General features: G+C 41.5%; 1 protein-coding gene across 1 annotated transcript in view; it reads right to left on the bottom strand.

Annotated features, from left to right (window-relative positions):
- Positions 1-1,775: 1,775 nt before the first annotated feature.
- The window catches only part of LOC127610822 (exportin-5), a 32,992-nt gene continuing 23,519 nt past the window's right edge, over positions 1,776-11,248 (bottom strand). Inside the window, exons 35-36 of the mRNA XM_052081269.1 lie at positions 8,693-8,777; positions 1,776-2,472 (exon numbers count right to left, since the gene is read on the bottom strand). The gene's annotated coding sequence lies outside the window, so the exon portion shown is untranslated. The remainder of the gene's footprint in view (positions 2,473-8,692; positions 8,778-11,248) is intronic.

Below are 11,248 nucleotides of genomic sequence, written 5' to 3'. Positions count from 1 at the left end.
TTCCATTCCGTTAAACTCTTATCTCAAAGCACTACTTTGGTCTCAACGAAGCGCCAACTCTCAAGTTCCTGAGTCACCCAGCTGAACTGTCAAGTTATAGGTGGTCCGTAAGCGGGTGCTAGCGACGTTTCTTTCGATGCTGAAGGCAATGCATCAGGTACTGTTGGCATTTGGAGAGTGGGCCAATCAGTTCCTGATGCAGTATCATCCGCATCAGAACACTCTTCCTTAATCCCATCATCATCATCACCATCACCATCACCAGCAGTGCAAGAGAGGAAAATGAAGCACTGTTCTCAACTGGTGGTGTGAGGCCCAAATGTTGGCCCAATTCTGGCTTGCTAAGTCAAAAATGAATATCAATGTGTCATATTTAACACACACCCAATTTGGGACTTTCATATTTTGAGAACTGCTATTTTAAAGTACCACTACTCTGACTTCAGTGTAACGTTTGGCTCCTCTGACCATCTCTTATTATGTTAAGGCAATAATTGGGCGCTTTAATGGACATGGGAAAATGTGGCCGAGTGTACAGTACACATCAAGTAAAGTAAAGATGGCAGCGCAAGCATCTGGAAAGTGAGTGCATGCAAATCCGAGAAGAGGCATCCATTATGAAAGGAGGCTGTGCTTCAAAAAGATTTTTTTGATGTTTTTTTTTTTAACCAAAAAGTGCAGAAGGAGGGTGGCTAGGAAGCGCAGACAGGTCCTGGGTGAGAGGCTCTTGAGTAATCGCAGTGACATCTTCATTGAAGGCGCGCGGCCTCCTCGCCGCGCGCCCTCCCAAAAAGGGCGTTGTTGATGCTGGTCGATGGGCACGGGAGAGCCAGAGGCTGAGGCACCGCGTTTAGCATAATCCCAGAGGCCATTGTGAGAGGAGCAAGTGAACGACTCACAGTTGCCAGCTGAGATTTCACCAAAACACGGCAGAATAGATGTGGACGGGGGCGCAACGAGACAGTGGGGATAACACAAGAGGAGGCAAAAGGGGAAACGGGAGAAGCAGGAGCCTTGAGGAGGGGAAAATGCAGCCCTGTTTTACCCTCTGGGCTCTGAACGGGCCATTTGGGGCCATCTTGCGTCCTTTGTTTGAACCATTTTAGCTTTGCTAATGCGAATGATTAATGTCACTATAAAATGCCTTTGGTGTGCTGTGTGCAATCACTCAGTCGCCATCATGTAAAAGTAATGAAAATCGGAGGTGGTCAAAGCGTTGCACACATGCTAGCACAATGAGAAGTCTCTTCAATGAGTTTACTTAATTTTATAAAAGAAATGTTTTCAGCGAAATTAAGCAGCATTTTGTCTCTCTTCAATGAAGGCTGATATAGCAGTTAATAACACAATGAATATACTTTCGTCTTGTGATTTAGATTTAGATGTAGTTGGATGTTAAGTTAAACAACTTGAGGGGAGGCATTAAAGGGTCCACATCATGCTATATGAGGCATCCCACAGTTAACTATTGGCATTTTGTATCGAATTACATATTACTTTAGGCACAAAGTAGAGGCCGTGAAAGCAGCGATGCACCACTGTGGAGGCTGGAGACCTCGCATTCAAGTGAATGGGACCCACTGTGTGAAAGGGGCCACTTTTCACCAACTTCGGTGTAAAAATGAACGCGTTTAACCGGTGGCTGCTTTGAGAAAGTGGGCGGGGCACAGGGTGGCTCCTCACTTTGTGACATTTAACAGTGAGGACCCCGTGGGTTTCTTGGATCTTGGAACCGTTGCATAGAGAGGAGGAATGAACACGAATACTCAAATGGCTGAGTTGAGTATGATAATGGTCCCTTTAATGTAAGCAGATGCTTGCATGTTTTCCGAATATAGTCTAAATCACATCAGCAGCACTACTGATTGTGGAGGTCTTAGGTAGATTAAATTGACATTGCAACACAAAAGCTGCAATCTGACTGGATAATAAAATAAATCTAAGAAAGGACCCCCATTGATTCAGTGCAGCTCTGTAGCAACTCTGTTGTTGTCTGCCTGCGTTTAATAATCTTCCATTAGCCCATGCTGGCTGAAGGTTTTGCACGGTGCAATCTCGACAGAGTGATGATGACGATCAAGCCACAATTGTGAGACAAACTGCAGAATCTCTCCAGGTGATTGTGAGAATAAAAAGCACCTTCACAGTTGCCTGCAGAGATTACCCAGTCAGCCACTTCAATGGTGGCGAGGATGTGTCCTACGCATCCACGTCAATTGGCAGCAGATGGTTAACACTGATCACAATGAAGGGACAGCTACGACCGATACACCCCACCCCACACCGTCTTTTGCCCTCTCATGCCAAAAGGTCCTTTGTTACCATGGTGACCAGGCCAAGGCACGTGCCTGGCTATTGTTGCGTTGTATCCTCCAGGGTTGGACCGCACGCCCAGTTAGGGGTCAGATGTCACTCTGGCCTCTCTGTGAGGTCACCACTCGCCTGCCTCCAACCTTTGACCCACTGCCAGCACTGAAACAGTTTGAGAAAAGAGGTCGAGATGAACATTTGATGAACATTTGTGCCCTGAGACAGGAGAGTAAAGGATCTCGCAGGACACTGGAGAATAACTAGGTGCTGCAATATGTCGCCCTCTTGTGGTGACATGTAACCATAATATTTATGTATTCGATACAACCACAACCTGCAGGAGAAAGGAAGTCTGATTCAAGACTTAATGACCTTTTTTAAGGCCACTTCATTAATTACGGAGTAGGCTAAAATTAATAAAGACCAAGTAGTTGAAGAAATTATGAGATAAAATTGTATGCACATATTGGTCATGGTCATATTTTGACCATGACGGCAGACCAATTACAAATTCTTCACTGGTAAAGACTAAAGAACATTTGTATGTGTGGCATTTTTAAGACATTTGAACTGCAGATTTAAGTATTAAGTGACATTTAAAGGCCTTCAATTTGTAATTTTTAGGATTCGCCAACAACCTGCTTTCATTTTGAAAACTTTTGTGCATTCAAGGATATTGTTGGGGTCACCGGGTTGTGAAAAAAAATGTTGCTTGCATGTCGACAAAAAGGAAAAATCTTAAGTTTATTAAACGGAACAGGCTGACAGTCCCCACTTTGTTAGGCGCTAAATGAACAGAGTGGTTTTGACAGGCCTAACCTCTTAAGCTTTGGGTCCCACTGAGCTCGGCACAGCTAGAGCTAAATGCCATCTGTCCCAAAACTAGCCCCCCCCCCCACCAAAAAAAAAAATACTGTCTCCTCAAAACAGTTTAGCACATTAGACATAGTGGTACTTGCAGCAATGGTATTTGTAGTAGTAAGAGCATGAATTGTAGTAGTGGTGTTCATGGTCATATTAAGTATTATTTGTAGTTTGAGTTGTTTTTGCTTTAAGCTGGTGTAGTTTCTTGGTCATCCAGGTCACAGTAATCCACAAAAGGTTGAATCAAGGCAACGCGACCCCTTTCTTCGAGGCAACTGCAGTGTTCGTTGAATTTGTTGTGTTTATATTCCTTGTTTTTCAGGAATGATTTGGACAATTAAATGATTAGGTTAATGATGTGTGGCCCGGATATGCTGTGTCGTTAGCCCAATAGCATAGCCGTCCAAGTCAGATTTTTCTTTTTTAAAGAAAGAATAAAAAGGTTTGATCTTACTCGATTGGCTTAACGATATAAATCAAAAATCCCAGTGCACTTTTGTGTTTTATTTTTTTCCCGTCGATTTTTGGTTCATTGTAATCCGCAAAAGGGTGAATGGAAGCAGCTGCATTGTTTGTTGAATTTGTTGCGTTTTCTTGTTTTTCGAAAACACTCAAACGACTCTGGCAATTACGTAGGTTAACTACGTATAGCCCTAAATGCTATATCATTAGCATAATTGAATTTGATGGGTGTTTTGGGTGGATATTTGAAGTTTGAAAATTACTTTGGCCATTATGCTATTAGGCTAAAGATTTGAATTAAACTAGCTAAAATGGTTGTTTAAAAACAAAAGACAACAAAAACGGTTGTCATCAGGCCGAGAGGGTTCATCCAAGTACGGCTTCTTATGTTCCCGTAACTCATTACGGATGAGCCACTCACATCTATTGTCTCCTTCAGTTAGTCTCTCACTGCGACTCAACGGATATTTGGCAATTCAGTCTTGACCGAGTTCATTTACGCTTTGCTGACCTCAGCGTGTACATGGGTCCAAACAATGCTGTAATGATATCATCCTGTGAACTTTAGTCTTCGGCTCTATTCAAAAGCGGGTGTCCATTCCGTTAGCTGTCAGCAGACGTTAAGAGAAATAAAACGACCCCGGTGCCCTGCAGGCAATATGTGCGCTTTAACACTTCATTAAGGGCCCGAGGATCTCCGCTGCACAAGCAATTGTCTTGGGCCCGAACAAAAAGACTGACGCATTGTATCAGCTGGATGTAAAGTTATCAAAGAAAGTCCGATACAATGGCAGGAGCAGCCCAAATTATGAAACTCGTCTGGAAGGGGCCTCCTGCCGTGGAACCGTATTGTACCGTTTGTTGACGGTCCAGTTTCAGACTTGAGAGTTGAGATTCAGATGGGAAAAGCTCATCAGAGCTCATGTGCGAATGCTGTACACTAGGTTTGTCAAACTCATTTTCATCCCAGGTTGTAGTTATGGTTTCCTCAGAGGGCCGTATTAAGTACAGTACTGGTATCCACAATTGAAACTTTCATACACAACTCGTTGGAGGGGGTGGGAGGACTACTGTAAAAGTATACATTTATCAGATTTTGATAATAGATTGTTTTGAGTAAAACTCAGGAAGGACTCATCCAAAACAAGACAGTGGTTTCATTCCTAAAAGTACAATTGCAAGGACTGAACTAACAGTGGTTACACTTAAAAAAAAAAAAAACTGAAAATGATTTAAGGTGTATTGCAAGCCAACATTAAAAATGACGTACCTAAATATATGTTTGTTCTTGAAAATTAAATGCCTGCATTGAACTTTAAAAGTTGCATACAGTCCATACAGGAGCAGTGATTCATTTGCATACCACTAGAGGGAGCCCCCCAGACTGAGAATCATTGAATAGTTTTGCTTCACAAGGCAAAAATACATTCAATGTGACACTCACAATCTAAATGATATTCAGATTATTATTGAATGGAATAAAAATTAAGCAGATGAATTCAAACATTTTCATCAATCTCATGTCATTTTTCTTCTTGTACCCCCGTCTGAAAGTCTCCTCTGGCTCGCAATACAAACATCAAGTGACCAAACCCAGGATATAGGTGAGCCATGATGTTCCTTTGTAGTCAATATTTTCAGCCAAAAATTGTAATTTTTGTTCAATTATATATCTGTTACTTTACCTCCCTGCCTACCAAATCCCATTTTCACATAAACCGAATAGTGATATGCTAAACATTTGCTTGCCACCCTTTACCTCTACTTTTAAATTTAACTTGTTGCTAAAAACAATGTCATGCAGAGGCGATCGTGTGTGACTTAATATGATGAGGTGAATATACATTTAAATGATTCGCCTCAGAGAGAAACCATAGCTACAATTTGACCTGCAATAAAAAGGAGTTGAAATATCCGTGCTTTAGCTCGTCAATGTCACTACATCGCCATTTGATTTTCTTGAGGAGGTGCACACTGGCGAAAAACAATTGGTATCGCCACAAACTGATTTGCGACATTTGTATCACTCCAGATTTACTATCAGGAGTGGGACAATTTAGAGTGTTCCATTAACCTGCCATACATGTTTTTGTAATGTGGGAGGAAACCGGAGTACCCGGAGAAAACCCACACAGGCACGGAGAGAACATGCAAACTCTGCAGGGTCATGCCTGCAAGTATGTGCCAACTGATTAACACGTTCTAAATCACACCATGATTAGGGTTAGGTTTTGGGTGTTGTTTTTCCTTGTGCGCGGTGGTTTTCGTACCGGTATATCAAATTACCATAGAGCCACAAAATGGGACAGTATGATTTTAATCCCAGATCATATACTAACTACTCAAGTCGAATGACTGTTTTAACAAAAAGTGTTTTGTCTTGGCTTTTAATTACTAATCCATCTCATCTCTATGGAAAGTTTCCACCTTTGAAAATTCCTATAATTTGTCAAACCTAATTCCATTGCGATCAAATATAAAGATTGTTAATGTGGTTTTCACCTCAAACAAAGCAGCGCATTTTATGTACTGCTTCTGTGTCAAAGCATCAGAGCACGTGGTTGACCGCAAGCCAAAAAGGAATCCTCTGCGTCATCCGAGGGCAGACGGCGGCTACTATTAGCCTTTTTTTTTTCATACATAGCCCCCACCCCGAATGGCATGCAGTCTGTTGGCAAAAAGTTCAACATTAAATTAGTGCCGTTTCACAGGGTCACTCAATGGCCGTTTAATTGGGTACAGGCAGTTAACGCATGACCTTTACAAAGAGCATGTGTGAACATTACAACAGCCAAGCGCCATTAGAGGACAAGGCCACGTGTTCACTTTTGATACGACTCCATTGCCCAACACTGGAAATTAACACTGGTACCAACTAACAAACGGTATAAAAGTAGAGTTGCAAAATATTGTAATGCTTCAAAGCTGGAGACTTTACATGGTAATTAAGAGGACATTTTTGAATGGGACTGTGGTAGTATTTTTGGATTGGGTCGAGGGGCGACTACAATTAACGCATCCTTTCTGCTTTTGTTCTTACAATGAAAGAATCGATTGTTCAATATAACATTATGCTTGAAAAGAAGAGCTTCCCACTAAATTAGCCTCAATTCCCAGTTAATTCTAACAGAATGGAAGAGTTAAAACACACCCAGGAAACCTCCCAGGAGCATTTCCCCTTTAGACTTTATAAAAATTTACTGGAAATGTTGCTCCTCCATGCAATCCAATCTAAAAGTATTATTTATCATTATTTAATTTATTTTTAATAAAGTGTGTTGATGGAAAATCTACAATAAGAAACCGAGTTGGTCACATTCCTGCATAACTTTAAGTCTTGCATATGAGTAGCAGGGGTGAATAAACCCAACTCCAAAATCACCACTGATCAGGAACCACCCCGAACCCCCCCCCCCCTCCCCCCCCTCCCCGACACGTTTTGATCTATTACATCATCAAAGAGAGCAAGCCATTTTCAACTTCAGATTGATCAACAATTTGTGAAAATAACACAACCACGTGATGGGAGGTTTTCGTGACGATATGCAACTTGCTTAAAACTGACTGATAAGACTGTCGCGTATGCTTGTGCATGCGGGGATAGTTCCATTTGGATTAAAATGGAATGACAAAAACCTGACGTCACCAATTTGCCAGTATTTTCTATACCTTCTTCGATGCCTCCTGTAAACAAGCAGTCGAGCTAAAACACTTGGGGTAACACATCTGGGATGTCGAATGTTTCTGGGACTGGAAAATAAATGAATACATTAAAAACAATGGCGGTCAGAGCACGGTCCATGTTTGGTGAGGACAGTGTGGCATGACTTGCACAGTGACGAGAAGTTATCTTTGAACATCCACTGTGCACGCTGCTTTTGTTCCTCCTCAAAAAATATATATTTCATGACGTTTATCCAGCTCCTCTTGATATTACTGATTTTAACGATTATACGTAAACCTTTCAGCTGATCAAACTACCTGGGAAGACCTTGACCGTGTGATTGATCAGGGACACGTTATCAACATAGCAGGCGCACACACCTGCCATTTGTCACACGCCCTCTACTCGGCCGCACTCGCGACATTGCGTGACACCAACACGCCAGCTTTTCCTTATCCAAGGTCTTGATTTGCATGTCTCGAAAGCAGATGGGCTGTACCCACAGTATATAGGTATTAATGCAGTTAAAATTTTGATTTCTTCTTCCGCTCACATTCCCAAAACATGCATTGAAGTTTGAATTGTGACTAAAGCACTGGTCGGTGTGACTATGAACGTGCCATGTTAGTGGCTTGCGACTCGTCCAGGGTGTACCCTGCTTGTCGCCCAAAGTTGGCTACGATAGGCTCCAGCTCACCCGTGAAAGTAGATTTTGTATAATGTATATAACTCATTTTACAAGGGAGTTGGAAACTACAGCCCCACAGGAGCACTTAATGAGGCTCACCATTCGATTCTGGGTAAATACTAAAACTTCCCGATTGGAAAACATCTCACCTGCATACTGCAAAGCAATAAAGCAAATTAATTTAAACACAAACATTTTTTAATCACACTAGAGCTAGTCATCATTTTACTACTTAAGAAGCGCCAAATATTACCCGGACAAAAAAAGTGTACATAAGGTGGTCTACACCACACGTACATTATTATGTGGCTCTTCTAGTACTTTGTTATTCGATGACAAACGCAGACGCAAGTATGTTATTTTTCGACTGAAGCATATTTCTCAATTTTTTTCACCAAATTAAAAGAAGCGCCAATACATGAAGACTAACAATGCAGGGCTGCGATGAAGACAACCCCCACCCCAAAAAAACCCGAATGCTTACACGCTAAGGATCGTTTAATTTTACTTCAAGGAAGGATTGTGTGCACAATGTGCTTTTTATTTTTTGTTTTTTTTTGATTGATGGTCTGTGTCTGTGTGAGCGCTGACCAAGCAACGCAACCCCTCCCCCCCGCCCTTCCAAAACACAACCTGAAATGTACATGTGTATAGTGGCCATTTTATAGCATGTACTCTACAATACATTCACTGATGAAACTTACCTTTTAAACAATCACGCTCACTCGGTTTGCTGGGAGCGACTTTAGCCTTGCATCGTTCCATTTTGGCTTCCCTCCATGGCACACACTGTCGAATCACAAGGAACAAGCATTAAAAACATACATGGTTACATATTGATAACAAGAAACGCTAGTTTTTGGCCCCTCTGAAGCTTCCATAGTTTTTTTTTTCTTGGTCATCATCAAATGCCAAGACATGGCTTCACTGTCTGGCTTGAGGCCACCTCGGCACAAGCAGCCCAGTATAATGCTGACATCCAGGTAACGTCGGCCAAGTGTGTGTTTGTGTGTGTGTGTTGGGGTGGGGGTGGGGGCGGGGGGGGCTCGGTTGATGCTGAAACACAATTGCGGGCATACATTTATCTCTTTTGGTATCCATCTAGATTGAGGATGTTCCAAGTCTCCCCCCTCCCACCCCGACTAAGGGCCACATTCAGAAAAAAAAAGGAAAATAAAGGGGGTGGGGGAAATTCACTAAGTGTAAGGCCATGATGGTAAGACCAATTCAACATGCGGTAGGCCAGCACAGCCGAGCAAATGTAACATTTATGGGAGAAAAAAAAAGTTGAAATCTCACTTGCTGTTATCCGTGGGGAAAAAATGCTTCTTCCACAACGACTGCAATCGGACCTATTGAGGTCGACGATATACGAATTCTGAATCATACACTCATTCCCAACCCCCTAATCACAATATAGGGATTTTTAGTGGCTCAACATGATTTATTTTTGAAACCGAAAATAGATAAATATCTCCTTATGTTCTAATTAATTTACATTTAGAGAAATTGTAAGTTGTTTATTATATTTAAACAAAAATTGAAGATAGTGTCACCCCTTATAAAATTCAACTATTTTTGGTACAAATTTGTGTTTAATTAAAAAAAATACTGCGATATTTTTCAACAATAACCTTTTCTAGTAACCTATTGGTGCAGGCCATTTAATTTCATAAGAATACGTGACTGGCCAATGGGTCTGTGGGGCGGGGGGGATTTGGAAAGAAAAATGAAAAAAAGACTACTGAATCTACTGAATACATATCGATGCACAAGTATGTTTCAAGATAGTATTGCGCCAATATTGAGCATTTCCATGTGCTTAAAATGAACAAGGATCTTGAAAATAGAAGAAAAATGTTCCCCCGCCCCAAAAGTCTAAACACAATAAAACAATAAGTTTCGTGAAAAAATAAATTTAAAAAAAAAAAAAGGGGGGGGGGACAAAATTATGCAGGCAGGTTTTTTTGGGGGGTGCGGAATCATGCCGCATGGCGCTGAAAAAGGTGTGGCTTGTAGGATCTGCAAAAACAAACTCCAACCTTCATATTGGGTTCCATATTTACACGTGTCTTGATGCTATAAGAAGGCAAAACAACCATCATCGAAGTTGGACCAAACAACGAAACCTTTTATATATATTTTTTGTGGTCCATATGTCCGATCGTATCAGCCCAACAGTCCTTAGCAACGCATGCAAATGAGCAGCAGGCCAACTGATTGATGATGCAAACCTCCTCGCTACAGCCTTGTTGGTGACCCCTGACTCCTGCTGCCTCCGGGGGTTAAACTTATTACCCTTTGACTTGTGTGACCTCTGCTGTAAAAAATAAATAAATAAATGAAATGAAAAAAGGTGCAAGGTTGAAGGATGACCGCCTCTCCGGCCAAAGCGTGTCCGGAGGGGCTGACCATCCAGAACCCAAGAGGGATGTGACCCCGGTGCTGCTACACACTCCCTAGATAATACTATGAGCAGGTCAATATAAGCTTGTGTGTGATTTGGGATGGGGGTAGGGTTTTTTTTTTGTTTTAAAGGATGAGCAGAATATATGTAATTGGGTGTCCATATGGAAATTGAAGCATGTATGTACTGTATTTCTGATTGTACTTCTTGATGGGATAATTTCTTTTAGGTAATGGTGAAGCTGTTGGAATGGAAATAAGTTTTAGCTTGTTCCTCCTACTCCTTATAGAGTAGATTTTTTTGATGAGGTTTCCAAACAGCAGCTGGACCCTACACTACTTTCAATGAAGTTAGGGTGCAAAAATATGGAGGGAAATGGCCAAACCATCAGCCCAGTTGAGGCAAAAATTGTAACTAATAGTTTAAAAGAGTAAAACTAAATCACAAATACTGAATGGGATAACAAGCAGAATTGTCCATGGGAGACACGCGGAGTCCAATTTGTAATCCAAAGGGCGTATTAGGTGCTCGCCAATACGTTAGAGGCAAGCCACTGCGTTCCAGCAGTCAACGTCCTGACTCACTCATTGTTTCCAATCCACTTGGACATACAACAAACTACAACAACTGAGAAAGTTCGCTTGCTCACTTTTATAATCGCCGCAAAATGCGGATGTGGAACAAGTACAAGATAAATAAAACACACAGCCAGAGCACTTTGATGGATTTCAGTTTTTACAAAATAATGAAATGTATTAATAGCAGCCAACTGTTACCCATCGAAATTTTGTGTGTATTTATTTATTTTTGGGGGTTTATTTTCATCACAGCTCCTGAGGTTTTTATTAGTTTT

This window comes from Hippocampus zosterae, chromosome 11 (assembly GCF_025434085.1).
Source record: "Hippocampus zosterae strain Florida chromosome 11, ASM2543408v3, whole genome shotgun sequence".
Lineage (NCBI taxonomy): Eukaryota > Metazoa > Chordata > Actinopteri > Syngnathiformes > Syngnathidae > Hippocampus > Hippocampus zosterae.
This window is presented reverse-complemented; position numbering and strand designations above follow the sequence as displayed.